Genomic DNA, 14,521 nt, shown 5'->3' on the forward strand with positions numbered 1-14,521 from the left:
TGTACTGGTGAGGATTTAGAGCAACTGTAACTCTTATAAATTGCTGGTTGAACATAATGTACATCAACCCGGTAATTCCACTCCTAGGGATTTATCTAAGAGAAATGAAAACAAATGTTCAGAAAAATACTTACATATGAATTTTCCTAGTCCCTTTTTTTGTAGCAGTCCAAATTTGTAAATAGCTCAAATGTTCATCAATAAAATAATAGGCAAACAAAATGTGGTAAACTCATATAATAAAATACTACTCACAACAGCACAGATGAATCTTAAAACTTATTTTCTGAGTGAAGTAAAGTAATAATTGCTCTCTGATTTTCATTCCCATTTCATTCAAAATGAGCTTTAATTCTGAAACTTGAGAATAGGTTCTTCTGTGATTTTGGTATTCAGGGCAGTGGCTGCTTGGGTATTTGGGATTTGGGACTGACTTTAAAGGGGCATGAAGGAATGTTCTTGGGTGATGAAAATGCTCACTATCTTAATAGGGGTGTGGGCTCGAGGGGTGTATACATTGATCAAAACTCACTGAACTGTAACAAGATCTATATGTTGTACTGTACATAAATTACATCTTGATACAAAGAAAACACAGTGGATTCCATAATTAGATTTTCATCAGACTAATATTTCACTTCATCTCTTCAAATTGAAGATTATTTTTAGGGATATCCATATGGACAAATGCTGAGATGATTTTTATTGCCGAAGTTCCATACCCAAGTGCTTTTATCATTATGGCAGAGACTGGTAATTATTTCTCAGTAACACTTCTGCTTCTGTAATTCCCAAGCGTAGCTGGGCACATGGATCACCAGCTAAAGACCACCTTCCCTAACCCTTCTCAAAGCTCGACGTGGACATCTGATTAGGTTCTGCCTAACTGAACATAAGCACTGTGTGCAACTTCTGGGTTATGACCTTAAAAGGAAAAGAGTGTGCATACTTCTCCCCTTTACTTTTCTCAGCTGGACAAAATGTATTCCTAGTAGATGGGATGTTGATCCAGTTTCAGTCATGTAGGTAAGACAATGATGCAGCATTAATATAACAGGATCATAGGTTCTCACCCTGTCAAGCCATGTCAAGCCACCAACACAGCCCTGGACCACTTGTTGTGATTTCTAAAGGAAAAAGAAAAACTTTTCTCTTGTTTATGCTACTGTTTCTGGAGAGTCTTTTTGTTACAACAACCTAATCCATATCCTAATTAGTATAACCATCCTGTTTAGGCAACCTGCTTGGGACCATGCTCCAAGGATTCACTAACACCTGCTCGTGAACAGGAATGCAGAAGGATCTGTGGATCTGAGGAATCACTGTTACTTGCATTGGCTCTTCAGCACCCACAAATGAGCCTTCATTCCTAAATGAGGCACCATCTTTGAGAGATACGCAGGGTAGACCCTATCCCCAGCTTCCCTGGGTGGCTTCCAAGCATCCACATAACACGAGACCCCTGGTGCAAAGCACTTATACAGCCAGCAGATGGACCTTCACAGTAAAACTGTGTTTCTCCAGAGGAAGAATTGTGGAACAAATACAACATCCTTCTCAGAGTTATTTTCCCTGATACCACAGAGAGATGATTTCCTGTCAATTTGACCCAACTTTCAAGGTTTTATTCTGTCTCACCAGTTTACAATGTGCTTATTTTAGCCTCCTTTGCTCCTGGTTTTGACACAGCAAGCTTGGATCTCTCACTGCTTTTTAATCTGCCCATACAGTATCCTCTGTGTCAATGCTTACTTTCCTGACATGGATGTGCCCAAGAGACTTAATTAACCTCTTCAATATTTGCTTACATTGTGAACTTCCCAAAGTCAATTCACTTTTTCAGCCCATTTTTTTTTCTCCAAATAAGCCTAAGTTAAGCAGAAAGTTTTAGATCTCCATTTTACAGATGAGATGCTTGAGGCACAGTGAAAAATATTATGCCCAAGGTTGCATAAAGAGATGATGCAAAACTGGGCCTCACTAGTACAAATCTGACACTCTCTTCATGGAACCATGATCTCTCTCCTTGGTACCTCATTTGAAGTGCAGGATCATAGATGTAATCAGAGCACTCATCTCTAGGTGAGGGGAGGATGAGTGGATGAGTAAGGAAAAAAAAGAAGGGTTTAAATTCCTACAATTTAACTTCCCTTCCCTGTTTTAACAAATGGCACTAACCATGAATCTAGGTAAGGAAAATAGACTTCATCCAAGACATTTTCCTTTCAATCTCTTCCCACAACCATTATCTAATCTGCCAAGTTTTATTCTTTCAGAATATATCAAAAGATATGTCCCACCACTTTATTCTGTGTAAGCCTTTATGATATCCAGCCTGGTTTGATCAGTAATTTTATAACATTTATCCTCGTCTCTATTTTTTTTATCTCCTCCAATCCATCCTGTACACGGCTGCCCCATGATCTTTCTGCAAGACAGATCTCACCCTGACACTTCCTGCTTAAGCTACTCTAATTGCTTCTTTTAATTTTCTGGATGAAATTCAGGTTCTCTATCACTGTGTACAAGGCTCTTCACATGCCCTTCTGCAGACATCTCTCTTAACCTTTCCCTGCCTTCACCCTTTGTTCTGCCCACACAGAGCTACTTGAAGCTTCCCTAATGCCTCATTCTATTTGCTGTCTCTATGCCAAGGTTTGGAAACTCAAATATATTTAGAGACCAGGTGAATAACATGCGTGTGTGAAAACTCAGGTATAAGGTAACAGGGAGCAGTAGAAACTATGGTGTTTGTGCATAAAAACATTGAAAGTCAAGTTAAAAACACCATGCTGAGACCAAACTGAAGTACCCTTCCAACTGCAGGCTGCCGGTTTGTAGCAGCAGCCTTGATGTTTCCGTACATGCTGTTTTTCATTGATCTGCAATGTCTCTATCCCCTCCCTCTTTGTGTCACTCACTCCAACTAAAATCTTCAGTACTCAACTTCATCACTTCCTCTGATCAGAGGCTCTTCATTTTCCATAAGTCCTCTCCTGCCATGGCCCTTTTGCTCTTCTCTGCCTCCTCAACTTCAGCATGAGATCATTGAGGGCAGAGGTGGTTATGTCTTCTGTAACCTCAGATTCCAGTGTCTTGCATATAACTGGTGCTCAACAGATATTTGAGTGGATAACTGTATGAAGTAATCAATTTCTGCTTGAATGGGATGAATGTCAATGAATAAATGGCTTGGATATATGATTCTGAGCTACATACCTGAAATGTCTGTTGATGGGAGATGAATTTTCCTCCATCATATCTGCTTCTTTTTCATTGGAGAAGGACCATTTTCTACAGCTTTGAAGTAATGTTTCTCTTTAAGATTCCCATCCTCCATTTTTCATTTTAAATAGCTGAATGTCAGGAATCTGAGTTTACACAGAAACACCCTTTCTTCTTGAAAATCACAACTGAGATTTTGTTGTGTTTTCTTTTGCAATTAATTGACTGTCATTGAATGGTATATAATAGAGAAATGACACCTCATCAGAGTTTCATTTCCAAACAAAACTGTATTATAAAAAGCAATTAAATATTAAGATCATAATCTCTTTGTCTTCAATAATCTCTGTGTGTGTAATGTAGCAAGTTAGCAGAGATGATGGGATCGTAATTGGCTTGGAAATGAGGTTGGAGGAATAATGATGTGCAATGGGCTTCAGAAAGAATGAGGGAGGCAAATTTTAAGTCTCACTGGTGTAAGGAGAAAAAATGGCTGGCGTAAAGAATCCTTGTAGGGGATAGGGGGTCTTAGTGAGCTCACCAACATGGGGGTGGGGGTAAGGAGAAGAAACGTCAATTGACTCTAAAAGGAAGGGCAGGACTTGCTTTCTCCCTAGAAAGGTTAAGTGCTTCATAAATACTGGGTGCCTAATAACTAGGAAATCATAACCCTTCTGAATCACAGGGAAGCAGAAATAGAAGCAGAGACATCTAGGCAGGAAATCAGAACAGAGTTCCCAAGCGGATTCGTGCGGGGAGGAAGGGCATCAAGCTGCTGCCTGCTTAGAATGAGGTCATTAAAGGAACGTGATTATAATCAAGCTACTTCTGTGCATGACACCAGGATCTCACATCTGCCTGAGACTGCAGGCTCTGAAGAGATCACTGATTGAAGTTGGAAAAATGGTAAGAGTAAATTGAACAGATAACCACTTTCCTCTGAATTAAGTGTTACTTAAGGCCTCAGAATAGAGGCCTATAGGAGAAACAGAGTTCAGAGGGACTGTCAAAAGCCTTTGTTCTATTCTCCAGTCTTCAGGTGGAATGACACCTAAGCCAACATAGATAAGACGTGCAACGTGGGTAGAAGTGAGGGTCTGCTCAGCTTGCAGCAAAGGAGCTCCACCAAGCCTTCTAGGGAATTATTTATACCTGACGAGCAAATAACAGTGAATTTCAAATAGTCCATATGCCAAGCTTTCCCTCCCCCTCCCCCATTTATTGGGGCAAATTCTGAAGATAACAGAAGTAGCACATGTGTGGATTCTCTGTTGCCTATTACATTCTGGGGCCGCACACAGGGATCTAGGCAGCCTCTTGATGGACTTGAAAACACAGACCATAGTCCTTGGGCACTGGGACTTTCAAGATGCATGATGGAGAAGCACCAGCCCTTACACAGCACAATCATGGGCTGGGGTCCAAGCTTGGAGGTTACAGCCTTAAGTTTGCTCTGACATGGAAAAAACATTGGCCTCTGACCCTGTCCCATGGCCTCAGCACTAATGGTTGAAAAAGATACCCAGCTTTGTTGTGATGTGTTGAGGTCCCATGTCATCCACCAACTTAGAGCCCTTTAATGGCCTTCCACTGCTGATAGGCTAAAATCTACAGCATAGCATACATGTCCTTTCAGGATCCAGGCCCTACCTATCTGTTCAAACTGGTCCATCCCGTTCCCCCACATGCTCTCTCTATTCAGGCAAAACTGAAAGGCCAAGCTTTTCCACACCTATTTTATATTCACTTTGCCTGCGATATTCCTACCCAAACACACCTGTGAGGATTCCTACCCATCCTTCCCTGCCTACTCTAATGTGTCCTCCTCTTATGATGATGATGAGTGGATGTCCTCAACAGATCTACTTCCTCACTTTCATTGGTTGCTGGGTCTCTCATGCATTCCTCTATCATTGTATATACGAGTCAACAAAAGGAATCGCTTAGAACAGTGCTTTGCAAATAGAATATACTGAATAAATTTTAGGGAATGTTATTGTTTTCATCATGGAATGTTATAATCATCAGTTTATGTCTGCGCCCCCACTACTAGACTATAAATGCCTTGAGGGAAGGGATATGACCTATTTATCTTTGCACTCCCCACACACTACCTCCAGCTCTGTCTCTTTATTCCCAGGTAAACACAGTGTTGTAGTGTGGAGAGCTTTGAAGGGAAGATATACCGGAGTTCGGATCCTAACTCTGCCATTTACTATCTGGGATATTCAGTATAATTCTTAACTCCTTAGATTCTTAGATTCCTTACCTTTAAAATGAGGGGAAACTATCTGCATCATAAGTTTTTTCTTAGACTTATATGGATCATATTTATTAAGTATCTGGCCCCTGGTAGGATGGCATGCATGTATGACGCTGACCTGGAGATGAAATGAAATTCACTGGGATGTTAGAGATGGGAACATTTTAACTCAAGAAATGTATTGAAAGAGAAAGTTTTCCAAACTTCAGAGATACAAAAAAATGAGTCATACAAATTTTTTCCAACGCCTTTGCTCTTTTACTGTGAAATACAAAAGGAGGTAATATTGTGCAATTGGCAAAGCTTCTTACCCTCATTGTGAATCCTGTAGGAACCCAAAATGCAATCTTGAGTTTTCAAAATCAGATCCAGAAGTACAGTATTCATCTCCTTTAGAAAGAGACTCTGTGAAGAAGTACTTGAGCTCAAGGGGAAAGAATTTAGGACATGAAACTTTGAAGAAAATAATACTTCGAGTCTGTTGCTGGAGGAATAAGGAAGATTTAAGGTTTTGGGTAGGCTTGCTCTCTCTCTCTTTGGTCTCCTTCCCTGGCCCCTTTTACTTTTTGCAGAACAATTATCAAAAAGAATCAAGATTTTAAATATGAAATACAAGGACTTTAATGTACTATCGAATCACTCCAGGCTACACCGTATTCTTCTTTTGTTAACCGTGTCTTTCTTTCTGAGTGAAGAATCACAGGAACTAGCTCCACGAAGCAGAGAAGGAAGAATGACCTCTGGCTATCTAACAGCCATTACTGGAGGGCCTAAGTGCCTCTACAGTACTGCAGGGTACAAAGCATGGGAGCCCGTTTAAGATCTCTTCACCTTCCTGTCGGATTTCCCTATGTCCTTAGCCATGGAATTCAGCCCCACATATTATCCTCTTGCCATTGATTTAGTGGTTTTGTTTCTTAAGCATAATAACCCAGATTTTACATTATCCCAGCAATTAAAAAGTTTTGTTTTCTTTGCTCTTTTTTCTGTTGATGTTCACAAAAAACTTGGTGAGGAAAGGGAGACAGATATTATGCCTTTCCCATAAAAGGAAGCGAATCAGAGAATTCAAGAAGTCGAGTGATTTTACCTGGGATTACACAATGTATGTGCTCTCCTACTGCTATCTCTAAGCTGTGGACTTGGTTCATTGTACTAGCGGCTGCTGACTGGGTGTGAGCAGGGCAGCACCACCATCCATGAGCAGCTCCGGCTCTGAACTCCAGGCCCACCTGACCAAGTGTTCAGAGTTGCTTCATCGATCTAACATCATCTCTTGTTTATGCTTTTCTGCTCAGCTACAAGATAACGTCTGGAAGGAAGGAAGTTTACTTCTGGAAAGATTTAGAACTCATTAAATGCTCTCTCTTCCCCCCAGACACCACTATTGCCACCAGTTTTTCTGATTATAATTTGTGTTCCATCCTCAACAAGTCTAATTTCTCTTAGGATTGTGATGAAGGAAGGTGGAAAGGGAAATAGGGATATGAAGCCCAATTGTCTAGGTTGAAAGATGGTATAGTTCATGTCCAGACTATTACCTTCTGCCTTTGGCCAGAGCATACAGGCTCTGGTACACACACAGAAATAAGTTCAGGTTTTACCTTAAGTGCTACAGGCAGCCATTACAAGGTAAGAAGGACTAAGGAATGATCTGATTTAGTGATGGCTTGTGCCAGAGAGCCACATACCAGTGTGGCTTGAATGAAGATGGCATAAGTAATGGAACTGATAGCACTTTGTAAAATGCTACATAACATAAGAATATTTATATTCTTATAGAATGAGAATTCTGTTCTACAAACTTCTGGACATTTGTATTATTGAAAATAATTCAGGAATACTGAAGAGAGTGGCCATGATACCAGATCTGAAAAATCCCTAAATCAGAGCTCTTGGCAGTCTGGATTTTTCCAATTTGGTGCCTCATTATCACCTTATCAAGGCTGGGACTTCAGCTATCATTCAACTACATGGGACTTAGCTTTGCAAATTCATAAGTATAACACAATGTTGTAATCAGACATATTCAAATTTGGTATTTCAAAAGTCATTGTCTTCTCATAGAATAAATGGAATCTGATACTGTCTTGAGTATCTTGACAGATGGCTCATCATTTCTGAGCAGATGGCAAGATGATTAGGCTAAACTCTGAAATCTTAAATACTAGGCATAGGAACAGATATACTAGAGCTTAAGACACTGAAAATACCCCTTTAGACAGCCTGAATTCTATGGGGATATTTGTTTAAAACTCAAATGTTCTTTTGCTCTGGTGGAACTTAGACCTTCCTTGTTAAGAGATCCATTCTGTTGTTGAAAGAGGAGAGACTTGATGTCAGGCTACTTGAATGTGAGGCTAGATCTGCTGTTTACTAATGTGTGATAAGATACTTCAACCCAATTTCCATATCTGGAAAGGCTGGATCGGTTGCCTTATGGAACTGGGGTGGGGAGAGTTTAATGAGCTAGCACATATAAAATATCTCACAGACACCCGCTCCCTACAAGCACTTTTCTTTACTGACAGACAAGTAGTTCTGCATTTACAGCTGAAGAGAAAAATGGTACCTGGTTTTCACAAATATTTTCTGTAGTTCTTTTAAGACAAAAATATTTAATAAAGAGCACTCTAAGTAACAGAGAGCAGTAAATAGGAGAAATATATATAAATATATCAACATGCAGGCATACGTGGGGAAGACTCACAGTCACCCACTTTATTCAACGTTAGTTTCAGATTTGCAAGCCCTTCTGTTACTGCTACCTCATTTGATCCTCACAGTCATCCAGTAAGCAGCATTGTCCCCACCCAAGTAAACTGTTTAAGTGGAAACTCACAGAAATTAATTTATTTGCCCAGTACAAAAGAATGCGAACTCATACCTGAAACTGATACCTACTGACTCTTGGCCCAGCTCCCAAGAAAAGGGACTCTGGCATCCTACCTAGTCAGCCTCTGCTTCCTCCCAGTTTTCGTGCAGCAGACAGTAATAGTTGTATTCTCAGCACCTATATCTCCTTCCATCAATGGCAGCCAAAGTTTGCGCTGGAAGACCCATTACCCACCTATCCTCGGCCACTTACTTTGGGTATTGTTGATCCCCACGTTCAGATCCCTCATTGGTTCATGATTTGCTAAGACCAACTTGTGTATTGAATCCCCCTGGCCATAATGACAAGTTTTGGGAACAGTCACAGTACTCAGTCAGGGTCACAGAAATGCAAAATGACTTTTGCTGGGTAACCTGAGAAAGAACAGGCTCCTTTCTCTTTGAAAATTCTTTTCCTGGAAGGGGTGGTGTGCGAGTGTCAGGAATGGAACTAGAGCAGCCATTTTGCAGTAATTAGGGTTGACACTGGAGGGATCAGGGTGTGGAAAACCTGGGGGCAAAACCCAGGATCACAGAGATCAGAGAGTCAGATCCTTGTTGGCATCACTGGCCCCACATCAGGCTTTGACTAATCACCCCTCAACTTGCAGTTACATTCGCCAATGAATTTCCTTTATTGTCCAAGCCAATTTGAATTGGATTTTCTTCGCTTGCAACATAAAGAGAGATGCTAAATGCTGTGCCTAAAATTTTGGCAGAAAAAGAGAAATACTGCTTGAGATAAATACTTGAATTCCTTGGGAAATTTGTCTCTGGAATGCCATTTAAGTCAATTTTGAGAAGGGTTTGCTTTTGAAAATGTTATAGCTTTCTAATGAATGCACCTGGTTATCATTCCATCAGGCTATAAGGGATTTAGCAAATATCTCTGAGCCAGGTATAAGGACAGGAAAAAATACAACATCTGTGATAGCTAAATAAGGCTAGCAAATATGATTCAGTGAAAAGCACTAGACTGCATATGACATGTTAAGTGGTGTGGGGAAATTTGAGTCTATATAAATTCCAATGTAGGGCTGACAGAGTTAGGAAAGTCTTCATGGAATAATTGAGACCTAGGTGAGTTCCGACATTGCAACTGTAGATGTAATAAGTAAAGGAGCATTGAGAGAGATGTCAGGTAATTTCGAAAAAAAGAAGTAGTGCTTAAGATGTATAGGACATGCCACATATCACTAATGTTTTATTATTCGCTGACTGTTTCAACAACCATGTAATACAAGGGAAAGAATGTTGGGCTAGGACTCAAGAGACACAGTGACTTACTTGGGTTCTAATATTTACTACATTAAAATACACCTTTTTATTTTGAAATAGAGATTCACAGGGAACTGTAAAGTTGTTCCAAGATGTCCCATGTACCCTTCACCCAGTTTCCCCCACAGGTGTGTAATTGTGTGCCATTTTATCACGTGTAGGTTTGTGTGACTATCCCTTCAAGCAAAAACTATTGCATCACCACTAAGACATCCCTAATGCTACTCTTTTATAGTCATTCCCTGTCAAACCCTGACAACAATAATTTGTCCTCCAGCTCTAAAGTGGCATCATTTTCAGAATATATTATATAAATGGAATCCATTTTTGTCCTGTTTGCTCATTTCTGTTTTCATTTTCCAGCCTTCCTGTGTCTATTTGAACATCTTCTAGAACTCCATTTTGATTTATCTGTACTGTTTTAGAGTGTAGCTCTTCCCATAGCTTGTTTAGTGGTTCCTTTAGGTATTATACATACATAACTTATCACAGTCTGCTGGTGTTCATATTTTATCAGTTCAGTGAAGTATAGAAACCTTACCTCCCTTTGTGTCCATTTACCATTCCCCATTTATAGTTTAATCATCTTAAATATTTCCTCTAAAAACATCAATAACCACATCAGTGTGATAATTTTTGTATAACTGTCAAGCATAATTTAGAAAACTCAACATAAGAAAAGCCTATTGTATTTAGCCATAAAAATTTGTTCTTTACAGTGTTTTTTCTTCCTTGATTTTCCAGGAACCTTCTTTCATCATTTCTTTTCTGTGTAGACAACTTCCTTTAGCCATTCTTTTATGGTAGGACTGCTGATTACAGATTTTCCTAAATTTCCTTCATGTGAAACTGTCCCGGTTGTTTTCCCACATTCGTGAAGGACATTTTTTGCAGAATATAAAATTCTAAGTTGACAGGTCTTTTTTCAGCCCTGGAAAAATATTGGGCCATTTTCGATAGATACTTCCCTCTGTCCTCTCTATTCTACTGTTGGAATCTATCTTACTGAGAGTTTTCTAATTTAGTTATTGTATTTTTCAGTTCTAAAATCTGTATTTGGTTATTGTTTATATCTCCATTCCTTTTCTGAAACTTCCTATTTTGTTCATTTGTTTCAAATGTATACATAATTGTTTATTGAAGACTATTTTTTAATGGCTGCTTTAAAATCCTTGTCAGGCAATTCTAACATCTGTGTTAGATGTTAGTGCCTATCAATATCTTTTCTCATTCAAGTTGAGATTTTCCTGGTTCTGTGTATGATACATGATTTCCTATTGAAACACGGACATTTTAGATACTATATTAAGACCATGGATCTTATTTAAATCTTGTTTAAGGACTCCTTTGACACTGTGTCAGCAGGTCCACCACATCATTACTGCCAGATTGAGGTGAAAATCTAGGTCAAGTCCCCATTCAGTTTCTGTTGACACTCCTAAAATGAAGAGGTACCTCATTACTGCTGGACATGGAGGGGGGGTTCCTGCTCTCCACTAGAGCTCTGCTCAAAGCATTATGGCTGGAAGGAGTAGTGGTACTTTGTTATTGCTCTCCCGCTGGCCTCCACTGGGATTGCAGGGAGGTGGCCTCGTTACTGCTAGGTATTGGTAAAGGCTTGACTCTCCCACCCACCTCTGCTGCCACCCCAATAGGATGGTAAGAGTGCCTCACTGCTGTCAGGTGGGTGTGGAAGTCCAGTGCCCTATATGGTCTTCACTGACGACAAGGTGGAGTGGAGAGGCTCATTATCACCCAGCAGGCATTAAAGTGCCAGCTACTCATTAGGTCTTTGCTGATATCACCTTGCCAGTGGAGTTGGGGCATATCATTACAAACTCTCAGCAGTGGAAGTCTAGGCTTTCCATTAGGTTTTTGGTACCTGGGATTGGAGATGGAATCTCAGTTTTTTTTCTGTGGTACTTGAAAGCATAACATGTTATTGTCTAGAAGTTTTCTGTATTGCTAGAATGCTCCTTTTGTAGCCCTATGTGGGGAGAGAGCGTGGGTTTTCCTTGGGATACCTTTTTATCTACACCCATCAGTGACTCTGAGCTGCTGATTTCTCTAGCGCTCCGTCTGGGATATAAGTGACAAAAGAAAACCCAAGGAGCTCATTACCTTGTTGTTTCTTGGGTCCCCCAAACCCTAGCCTGTTTGCCTTTTGCATTCTATCTCTCAAAGTCTTCTTGAGTTTGTTTTACATATAATGCCCAGGTCTTTTGGCCATACTTGGCAGCAAAAATAGGGAAGAGTAAATGCAGTCTTTCTGGAAGCAGGAAGTCAATTTCTTACTACTTCTGTGTCATTGGGCAGTCATGCAGCCTATTTGGAACCATTTTTCTCATTTAGTAAGCTTAGAAGCTAATACCAGTCTAATACTAATACTAAATATAAGACTATCTACTAACTAGAGCTATTGTAAGGATGAAATGAGATAATAGGTATGTAAGTGGTCCCAAAATTGTTAAATGATGCACAGAAAAGCAGTTGTATATATATCTTTCCATATATCTATGTGAATGGTAGAATACCTGTGGACCTATATCTGTCTCTGTATACAAATATGTATGTGTACACACACACAAACACCCACATCTAAAAACAATAGCCTCCAATATTTCTCAGGGATTTTTAAAAGATTATAGGAAGTAACTCAAGTAACCCATGTTAATGGTTAATTCTATATTAATGATGCTTTGAAATCTTTTGTGTCTGACTAGGTGATGTAAAAAAGCATTTTGAAACTGGAAAAATAATGAATCTGGTTATATTATAGCCATTTGAAAGGGACATGCTCTTCTGCATTATCTACTTGGACTGCCAACGATCACTGAACCTCATGGCTGTATCTTCAAGTTAGCTTTGCTGAGTAATCATAGCCTAAAAAGCAGCAGAAGATATTTACCTCAGTAGCTTTACCAAAATTTGTAGGACCCTTTGGGGTACAAGTGATGGAAAAATCCACTCCAAAACAGCTTAAACCAAAAGAGAAAATTTATTGGCTCCGCTCCCTAAAAAATTCAGAAAGCAGGCTTTAAGTAAGGCTAATACAGTGGCCAAACGTGTACAAAAATCCAAATTCTGCCATCTCTAGTCCACCTTCTACGCTGTCAGCTTCATTCCAGTACTACCACAACATTGCTCTTGATGTCCCTAGCCCATTCCAGCAACTTTGTAAATCTTTCTTCTGTATTGAGGTAAAACCTCACTTCCTTCCTTTCAGAAAAAGAACGAAGAAATTTCCAGTAATCTTTCATATATCCTGCAGTTTACTGCTCCTCATTGGCCTGAATTGGTTCTCATCAAACTTTTTTTCTCTGATGGAACCTAATTAGGTCTCAGGAATATGTCAGAACTGTTCCCTCTTACCAGGGAGTTGGAATACAGTGTTTAGCTCAAACCATTCAAATCCCCTTCCCTTCAGATGGAGGCAGGATCTCACCGACTGAGTCTGTGTGGCTGTCCTTGTAGTCAGCTTGGGGTACGCTATGCATGGAATGTTTTTGTCCTCCCAAAACTCCTGTGTTGAAATCTCCATCCCAATGTGATGGTATTTGGAGGTGGGGCCTTTGGAAGATGATCAGGTCATGAGGATGGAGCCTTTGTAAGTGGGATTAATGTCCTTATAAGAGACCCCAGGGCCTTTGCCCCTTCTGCCACATGAGGTAATAGTGAAATGACAGTCACCTATAGACCAGGAAGTGGGTCCTTACCAGGAATTAAATCTGTTGGTAGCACATCATGGAACTTCCCAGCCTTCCTAAGACTGTGAGAAATAAATTTGTTTGTTTATAAGTCACCTAGTCTATGATAGTCAGTTGCAGCAGCCCAAAAAGACCAAGACAGGCTGCTATAACAAAATACCATGGGGGTGGCTTAAACAACAAATACTTACCACTTACACTTCTGGAGGCTGGGAAGTCCAGTGTAAAGGTGCTGGTAGATTCAGTGTCTGGGGAGGACCCTTACTCTGTTTTTCAGACTGTTGCCTTCTTGATGTATCCTCACATGGTGGAAAGAAAGAGAACTCTGGTCTCTCTCTTCTTATAAGGGCACTAATCTCATCATGAGGGTTATATACGTACACCTATAGATCTATATATCTAAGCCAAATAACAACCCTAAGGCATCACCTCTGAATACCATCACACTGGGGATTGGGGTTCAACAGATGAATTTGAGAGAGGACACAAACATCCAGTTCATACCAGCTCTTAAAGGGAGAGAGGTGAATAGCCCAGAGAAATATCAGGGTACTTCAAGGACAAGTAAGCATGGCAGGGGAGGGAGAAGATTTGGAAGCAGCACCCAGCAGATGTTTGTAATACTAGCAAAATGAAGTAGACAATCACCTTTTATTTAGTGCTTACTATGTGCACATCCCTGTGGTAAATGTATTATGTCCATAATATTCTGGTTATCTATTGCTGTGTGATAAGCCACCCCAAACTTTGTGCTGTGAATCAATCATGTTCTTTTGCTCAGAACTTCCGTGGGTCAGGAATTTGAATAGGGCCCAGTCTTGTCCCTGCTTCGCCATGCCTAGGGCCTCAGCCAGGCAGACTTGAATGGCTGGAAACTAGAGAGGTGGGGGCTGAAAGATTCACCTCCAAGCCGATTTCTCACTCACACATCTGTCACCGTGTGGTACAGCACTTACGTGTCCTCTCTCCAGCGTGCAGCTTTAGCGCTCGTACACAGCGCCTCATTTTCCAGGAGCAAGGATGAGGCTGCGAGGCCGTTTCTGACCTGGCTTTAGAAGTCATGCAGCTCACTGCCACTGTGGCCATAAGCCCACCCAGACTCAAGGTGAGGGGCACAGACCTCATGTCCGTATGAGGAGGATGTCAGAGAATGTGCAGACATGTTTAACCACTA

This window comes from Manis pentadactyla, chromosome 9 (genome assembly GCF_030020395.1).
Source record: "Manis pentadactyla isolate mManPen7 chromosome 9, mManPen7.hap1, whole genome shotgun sequence".
In the NCBI taxonomy this organism is placed as follows: Eukaryota; Metazoa; Chordata; class Mammalia; order Pholidota; family Manidae; genus Manis; species Manis pentadactyla.